Source organism: Vanacampus margaritifer, chromosome 6 (genome assembly GCF_051991255.1).
Source record: "Vanacampus margaritifer isolate UIUO_Vmar chromosome 6, RoL_Vmar_1.0, whole genome shotgun sequence".
NCBI lineage: Eukaryota > Metazoa > Chordata > Actinopteri > Syngnathiformes > Syngnathidae > Vanacampus > Vanacampus margaritifer.
This window is the reverse complement of record NC_135437.1, coordinates 2151343-2159667: the sequence shown is the minus strand read 5'-3', so window position 1 is coordinate 2159667 and position 8325 is coordinate 2151343. Positions and strand designations below refer to the sequence as shown.

The following is an 8325-nucleotide window of genomic DNA, read 5'->3' as shown; positions in this document are numbered from 1 at the left end:
CGGACCTCGAACCTTTTCCGATTCCTGCTAGGCGTTTCAACCACGTGCACGTTGATCTGGTAGGCCCCCTCCCTCCGTCGCAGGGTTTTACGCATCTGCTCACTATGGTGGATCGGACCACAAGGTGGCCGGAAGCTGTTCCCCTGTCCTCCACAACTTCGGTGGACGTAGCCCGCGCATTCCTGTCGTCGTGGGTCGCGCGTTTTGGCACGCCGTCTGATATCACCTCGGATAGGGGGCCCCAGTTTGTGTCTGGACTTTGGTCTGCCTTAGCGGAGTCCTTGGGTGTGCGGGTACACCGCACTACTGCCTACCACCCACAGGCTAACGGGTTGTGTGAACGTTTTCACCGGTCGCTTAAAGCCGCGCTGCGGGCTGCGCTTTCCGACGGTAACTGGGTCGATCGTTTTCCTTGGGTTTTGCTCGGATTGCGTTCGGCTCCGAAAGAGGATCTTAACGCCGCACCGGCTGAGTTGGTGTTCGGTCAGCCTCTTCGCGTCCCGGGCGAATTTCTGCCCGAAGGTCCCAACGCGTGGCCCTTTCTATCGGGGATGCCCTTGACTCCTGCACCGGTTCACCACTGTGTTCCTAAGGTTTTTGTACCGTCGACACTCATGTCTGCCCGTTTTGTTTTTGTGCGCCACGATGCCCACCGGTCGCCCCTCATGCCACCGTATGACGGCCCGTTTCGGGTGCTTGAGCATGGGGTTAAATATTTTGTGCTTGATATGGGTGGGCGTAGGGAGTCGGTTTCGTTGGATAGGCTCAAACCAGCTCATTTGGTTGTAGGCGAGGTGCCGTTGCCAGCTCGGGTCCCTCGCCGTGGTCGTCCTCCGAAGCCCCCAGCCTCGTTTCCGCACGATGATATTGAGTGTTCTCCTGCTGCCTTTTCGACTGTCCCCCCTGCTCAACAGGTTTCACCTGCTCCGCTGGGAGATGGACTGCGTAGTCGATGTGGTAGGCTGGTGAAGCCCCCTGTGAGGTTTTCTGTTTGAGTGCTCTTCTGGGTGTTCGGGGGGGGGGGGGGGGGGTGGGCTGCATGGTGGACTTTAGGACCATGCCTCTCACCCAGCATGCATACAGCAGGGGGCGTGTTGATTGAAATGTTTGTTGGCGCGATATTCGCCATTCTGTTGTTGGCAGTGTAAAATAAAGACGTGTTTACCAGTCAGTCGTGTATGCTCCTTACTACTGCCACACATACAGCAATTAGAGACAGCTGGAACATGAGATTTTTGAGTGACTAAATGGATGTGTTGTCACATGTGAAGAACAGCTGAAAAATGAAAAGATACATTAATTAAATAATTGTTTAACGGATCAAATACAAGACATTCCCCCCAAAAAGGGGCAAACAACCAACTACAGCACTACAAATCACACAAAAGGGCTCATCTCGATTGTCTTAATTGAAACAGACAACTACGAGCTCCAAGTTGTCCCTCAAATCTTTGGAAGCAACTCAAAAGATGTTCTTATGCAGCCGTTTTAAGGAGGGAGTAAATTATTTTAAAGACACATCTTGGAACAAGGATGGACCACTGAAAAGATTTCATGGGTCAGCTTAAGTAACGGGTCCGCTGATACATTCTCTAAGGAAGTCATATAGCTTCTTGATGTTGAAGTTTGAAAACCAGCTGGACTGTAAATTATCATAAACTAATATTGCATTGTTTATCATATTGGATACTATATCATATTTCAGATTTAATATACAGTAAATATTTTGTTGGAGTATGTCTGTTCTTTTTTGTTAAGTGTTTGATACTAATATGACTTAATTATATGGGTGTTAAAAAAAAAGATTCAGCAATATATAACGAAATTACAGCGCACAGCACAATTCTTGAATTGATTTGATATGCGGCCGAATCAATTTTTAAACCTCAATTTTTTTTATGGAAATATTCAACCAAACGTCTTACTTTAGGGTTAGGGTTCATACGTTAAACATGGAAGAATGTTATATTAATGGGCATTAAGCCTTAATATTTTATTTCAATGCTGTTCAAACATCAAACAGATTTCAACAGATTGTTTGTTAAATACAGTGGCTCACAGTTATGAGCCTGAAGTTTAGTATTAGTAAATAAATAAATGTTCATACAAGTCTTACAGTGTACACGTACAAGTTTACTGATGAGTATTTTCTAAATTTGAGTTAAAAACAAACAAACACACGCAATAAACAACTTATAGATTCGTATCAGGATTAATTGGTATCGAATAGAATCGTGACCTATGAATCGTGATACGGATCAAATCGCCACGTACTAGGCAATTCACACCCCTACTTAATTACACTGGCTCATGATTACCACATCTAAGAAAGTGATACTACCTACGCCTGAGGTGTTTGTCAAATGACACAATCAAGGGATGACGTCTCATTTTCCTGAATTATTTACAAAAGGCCAGTTTTTTTTTTTTTAAAGGTTGGTTGGGTTATTCAAAATGCTCGACCTGTTGAGTGTAACAGTAGTAGTAGTACGGCATCATAACTGATAAATTAATATTAAAAATGGAAACTCCAATTAGTCCATTAGTTGTTATGTAACTATTGTATATATTGAAAGAGGCTAAAATATAATGTCCAAAAATTTGGAGACAGACTTCTTGTAAGAAAAAACACCTTGCAAGGATGATTTAATAAAACAGAGAATTCTCCCGTCACAGGAATACTGAACATCACGTATGAGGTGGAATTTCAGAGTGTCCGTGTGCCCCCTCCCTTGGGAGAGAGGGCTACTAAGAGTATCGAGCTTGGAAAGTGAAACGCCTTTTAAAACACGTTATACAACAGATTTGCAGCTGTGCCGATCTCCAGACAAAATACATTCCCAGGGCACCTTTTCCCAAAACAACATCTCATAAACAAATTGAATTAGATTTAGAGTGGCTGTGAGCGATGATGCCAACAGAGTGTGTGCGTGTGTGTGTGTGTGTGTGTTCGAGGCAGATTCTGTTCTCACGAACAGAATGTGTTTTCGCACACTGAGAAGGAATTTTAGACTAAACAAAGTGTATGGCTTAGGTTAAGGTCAAATTATACTTAGTTCAACACTATTTCACCTACTTTACACATCTATATAACATTTCAACATGGTTAATATATGAAATAAAGAATTAAAATGTTAATAATGTCTAACAGTCCCCCCTTTGGGCTCTTAATAGCCCAATAACTAAACATTTAAACATTTTTACCAAGGGATTCCAGCAGGATCTTCATCATCGCAATGGCAGGTGCAACAATAGAATAAGAGAAAAATAAAAACATATTTTTTTAGCAGGAGAGGAGGTCAGTCATATGTCAAAACAATGTGATTCATTAAAAGTTTTTTTCAGTAAAATAAGCATATCATATATATGAAGACGATGTGTTGTGATTATGTTCAAAAATTGTGGTGGGGGATCCCAGAAATAGAAGATTGGCATGACAGTCAGTATGAGAAAGAGTGTCATTATGTACGTAATTGAAGACGCATTTGAAGACGCGATTGAAGACTTGTTGTCGGAAGTTTTTGTTGAATGTGAAGGACGTTTGTCAGTTCCATTTTTGTTCTTGCGTTTGTTTTAGTTTTTTTTTTAAACAGAGTCCTTCAGCTCTGCGATTGGCTGGCAACCCGTCCAGGTTGCACCCCGCCTACTGCCCGAAGCCAGTTGGGATAGGCTCCAGTACCCTCACAATCCTTGTGAGGACAAGCAGTCAAGGAAATGGATGGATGGATGGGTGGATCCTTCAGCTCTTTTAGAACCCACATCAACTGCCAGAGATGCAGGGATTGATCACCGGGATTTGTTTTCCCAAGGTGTGACTCATTCTTTGTGGAATGCCCGGAAAAGGGACACGTTCCTCCTATCTCCATTGAGGGATGTCCTCATCTCGTCAGGTGGACACTGAAATCAGTTGAATGGTGTTCCATTTGGCTCGTCAGGTGGTTCCTGGAAGCAGCTGACTGGTTTCTCAATTGGTTCGTCAGGTGGCTCCTGTTGGTGGGGGTTGAGTAGAAGGCGGACCCGGCAGGTCTGATAGGCAAGATGTGGAACCAGGTGCCCTCCGTGAACTGGACCAGATTGACCTTTCCATCACCTCATCTGGGTGCAGAACATTTCCATTTAGTCACTAATAAACATACATTTTCACATCCCTTCTTTTTGAAAGAGCATCTGGTAGTTTTTATTAGTTTGGAGTTAGTAAATGTTAGTGAAGTTCTGTAAGCCCGTCCTGTGGGAAAATTCTGTTTGTTGTGACATTCAATTAGAATCCAGCCTTTGGCTGACTTTAATGACCTAAGCACATTCATTAATGCAACAATGAAAATCTTATAGCCAATTCAAATCTGACGAGGCCAATTTTGTTTACAGAATGTAATGATTATTGGAATGTTTTACCATAATATTTACTGTTATAGATATGGCATGAATGTGCTTCCAGCCATTAAATAAATGCAACTTTCGCCAACAAATAAACTCAAAAAATAACATCTGACCCCAGGGCCCCAGGGAGAGATAGAAATGGAACATATTCACCTTATTTTCGCCGTCTCTGCCAAAACTTACTCTTCTCCATGGTCAAAAGTCCAATCACCAATTGTCCTCCTGTAAATTTCATTCATTCTCACGGACTATCTATAATTATCATATTAAGACTAACTTTTAATTTTATATTTATTTAATTCAACATGGACTGTTTGTGTCCTTCGCGACGATATACCCAGACCGACCAATAATTCCCCCATCTGAAAAAGATCGACTTAGAAAATTTTTCAGACTGATAAAAGTAGAACTACAGCAATAAATAAATAAATAATAAATAAATGCTTTAAAAAGAGGGGAAAATTTTTAAATTTAACCAGTAAATTTGACAATGTGTCCCAAGCAAGTGTTAAAATTTCAAAAGAGAATTTGGGAAAATATTAGAAGACCAAATTTAACAGGCGTCAAATAACAGAAAATATAATAAATTTTATCCTATCCTTATTCATATAAATGAATTTTCAATTTCTGCAACCACACGAAATTTACCAGTATTATCTTTTGTACTATAGAAATAGAAATATTGTAGCAATTATTATTAATACATAAAGTTACTCTTAGTTTTAACATGTCATTATTAAGATTGCTAGTCCCCCTTGTTGATGTCGGTCCAAAAAGCTGACTGTTTTAAAATAGACAGAGATAAACAAATCAGTTCAAATCAGAATAAGCATCAAAAGTTTTTAAAATATAATAAATCTGTGTATATAGAGTGTTGCCAATCAGTTCGTTGTATTTACGTAATGTTTTACTGTAAATGTTATCACCTTATGTCTGTCCAAAAAAAATAAGAGTGCAGTGTAAACAGTCAGATATCACATCATATGGTCTGGTATCACTAACTCAAGGAAACATTGTTGGTGAGGGCGGAGTCATCAGCGTAGTGGAGTAGTTTTTTCAGAAGATGTTTTCCTATAGGATTCACAGGACAGTTCGGGACGCAGGAATACTTTAAGGAAGTTTGTGCGGAGCATTGTATGCATTGGAGCAGTTTTTTCATTTATCACATTTGTATAGTAAAGTACAGTCATTGTGGAAACTTTCCACCAGGTGGCGCCAGAAACCTCTGCTGTCCATCAGGGGGTGGCAGGCCCAGCAGGTGGCGGCAGGTAGTGCTGATCAGGGGATTTTTGTGATAATGGCCACATCACGCCCCCTCTGCTGGTGGTAGCAGCTGCGGTTTCTTTGTTGTCCGCAGGTTTTGTTTTGATGACATCTGTGTCCTGCTTGCATCGGTCCAGTTGACCTTATTTTGAAATAATGACCCCGACCAATGAACCTTACTCGACTGAAAAAAAAATCTGCCCCAACAGTATTAGGTAAGAACATGTCAGTAAATAGTCGGAAGAACAAAATCCTCCTTTATTTCAAAAAATTAAAAAAAAAAAAATCTTAAAAAATGTAAGAATAAAAATAAAATAAAAATAATTAATTAATTAAAAATAAAAAGTAATTAAAACAATAAAAGTTTACAATTAAATAATTGCTAATTATAATTCAGTATTGTTATGTTTCACAATATTTAATTTAATATGTTTTGCATACCTTCATAAATAGTCAATTGGCAAGTGTGTAGCTTTCAATTAATATTTCTCAAGAAATGAAGGCCGCAGCCCGCCTAGTCAGCTTTTGGTCAAACATCAAGGCAGAAATTATTTTTTAATTACATAGCACCTCAAATTATGTCAAAAATGTGATTCTCCCAGATGGCTCCCCCATGGAATCGTCTGTCCAGTCTTCCAGGACTCGCATGCAAAATAGCCGACTCCGAATTCTGAAATGGGACTTGAGGCAGAAATTTACAGGTTAAATATATACAGGAATAATAAAAAAATATTTTTCTACTTACAAGCATGGGAAAAGCTCCTCTTCAACTCTTTGACTGCCAGACGTTTTCAAAAACGGGTTGTCGCCAGTGCCAGCCGATTTAAGCATTTTGAGTGATCTTTCAAGGTCCACAGAAAATGTTGTGTTTGGACTATGGAAACACACGTACTACCAAATGAAAGATTGGACTCTCAGCTTTCATCAGAAAAAAAAAGTTTGTTTCTACCTTATTCCATTCTTCAGTAATCAACAATAGAAAATGGTTACTTTCACCGAAATTCTCTCTTTTGAAACAAAAAACGGAGAAAAAGAGCTTTTTGTGAAACGATGTTATTTCATGCACTCTAGTGAATTGTACACTTCTTTTTGTCCATGAATGATGCCACAAACACCTAAATAGTGCTTTACTTCTGTAAAACGCTTTCACCAACAATGAAAAAGTGTTTTTTGATTGCAAAATACGTTTATTTCCATTCAACAGTGTAACAATTTGACAAAACAATTTCGCAAACTATTTACAAATGTGTGCAACTGTGGTACTACTTACAATTATGTGGATGTTTCAAATACAGTTTTTCCTTTTGTAACGCTCTCCTGCGTGCAAGGAGACGCCAGGACTCGCACAACAGTTTACTTTCACTTTCACATTGGTCCGTTTTGCGTGCAAACGTTACACTTTCTTGACGGCCTTTTTTTCCGGGGAATAAAAAGCAAGTAGCAGACTGTACACACTTCCTCCGATGAATATGCATTGGACTCGGGGCACTCTCCGTCGTCCGATCGAACGTCCGCCTGTGCGTGCTCGGTTGCGCTCCGCGTTACGACACCGTCATAGCCGCCGCGTCAGCGGTTCCAATTTCGCTGTCAAGCTCGGATTCACCTTCATCATCATGGATATCAATGTACTATTTTAGCGTTGGTCGATGCCTTTCGTCTTATAAGTGTAGAGCTGCTTGCAAACGCTCGCCATTGCCCGTTCCCTCCTCCATCTAGCTCCATCTAACGTCTTCTACTGCCGCGTCAATGCTTTCCAACCACGGAGTCACCATCATCTTCATCATCGATGATGATGATCGTCATCAACAATGTGCTTTTTTAGCGATGCTTTTGGTCTTTGAAAAAAACGGCTCTGGCGTTAGCTCCTCGCGACCGGCCGCCATTTTTCCTTTGTTTTCCATTCTGATCTCCTGCTCAACGCTCTAGCTCCGCCTCTACTGACGCCCACCCAATCTTGTCAAAAGAGAGTCATCGCTGCTCTCTAGGGGCCAAAAATAGTCATTAGGCTCAAAAAACCTGCTTAAAACTTTCAGGAGAGCTCCGCAAGCCTTCCCAGCACCCGTTTCAAAAAAAAAATTTAAAAAAATGGGAGGACGTCTTTTAACGTCTTTGGCGCTCCTCCGTAGGTTTTTGCAGAACGTCATTTAACGTCTTTGGCAGTAAAAGAGTTAAATTGTAATTATCAAAGGGAGGCAAAGCCTTAAGGCTGCTGGCAATTTAATTTGGAAAAAGGGTGACATCTGGCGGTCAGCTAGAGTCATAGCAACTACAATTTTCAAACTGACTTGCGTCATTAATTTTTAAAAGGGTGACACCTGGCGGTCAGCTAGAGTCACAGCAATACATTCAGTTTTACAGTTATGTATGTTTAATAAGCGTGGGATATGCATCAAAATTTTACAATATTTCAACAGTGTACGTCTCCATGTTATGTGCGTGTTAAATATTCGTTCGTTTTGTATTAAATATAATTCATTTATGACGCATCATGCGCTGTAAAGCCAGATTAAGTATTCAACATTAGTCGTTAGGAGATTTAAATGAAGAGTTTAGCCCAATCAATTTATCTTGTTCAGCGTTTACTAAATGGTTTCATTTATTTTATTACGTAAATTTATATTATACAGCTGTTTTATTTGCAAAGCAACATTTCAGCATTAATCATCATTTAATACACTTTTCTTA

The 8325-nt window shown here is 40.2% G+C and overlaps 1 protein-coding gene across 2 annotated transcripts in view; it reads right to left on the bottom strand.

Moving 5' to 3' along the window:
* Window positions 1-2629: 2629 nt before the first annotated feature.
* tmem231 (transmembrane protein 231) overlaps window positions 2630-8325 on the bottom strand; it is a 50391-nt gene continuing 44695 nt past the window's right edge. Inside the window, exon 12 of one of the 2 annotated variants that reach the window (XR_013294505.1) lies at window positions 2630-6514. The gene's annotated coding sequence lies outside the window, so the exon portion shown is untranslated. The remainder of the gene's footprint in view (window positions 6515-8325) is intronic. The other variant, XR_013294506.1, reaches the window with a different exon arrangement.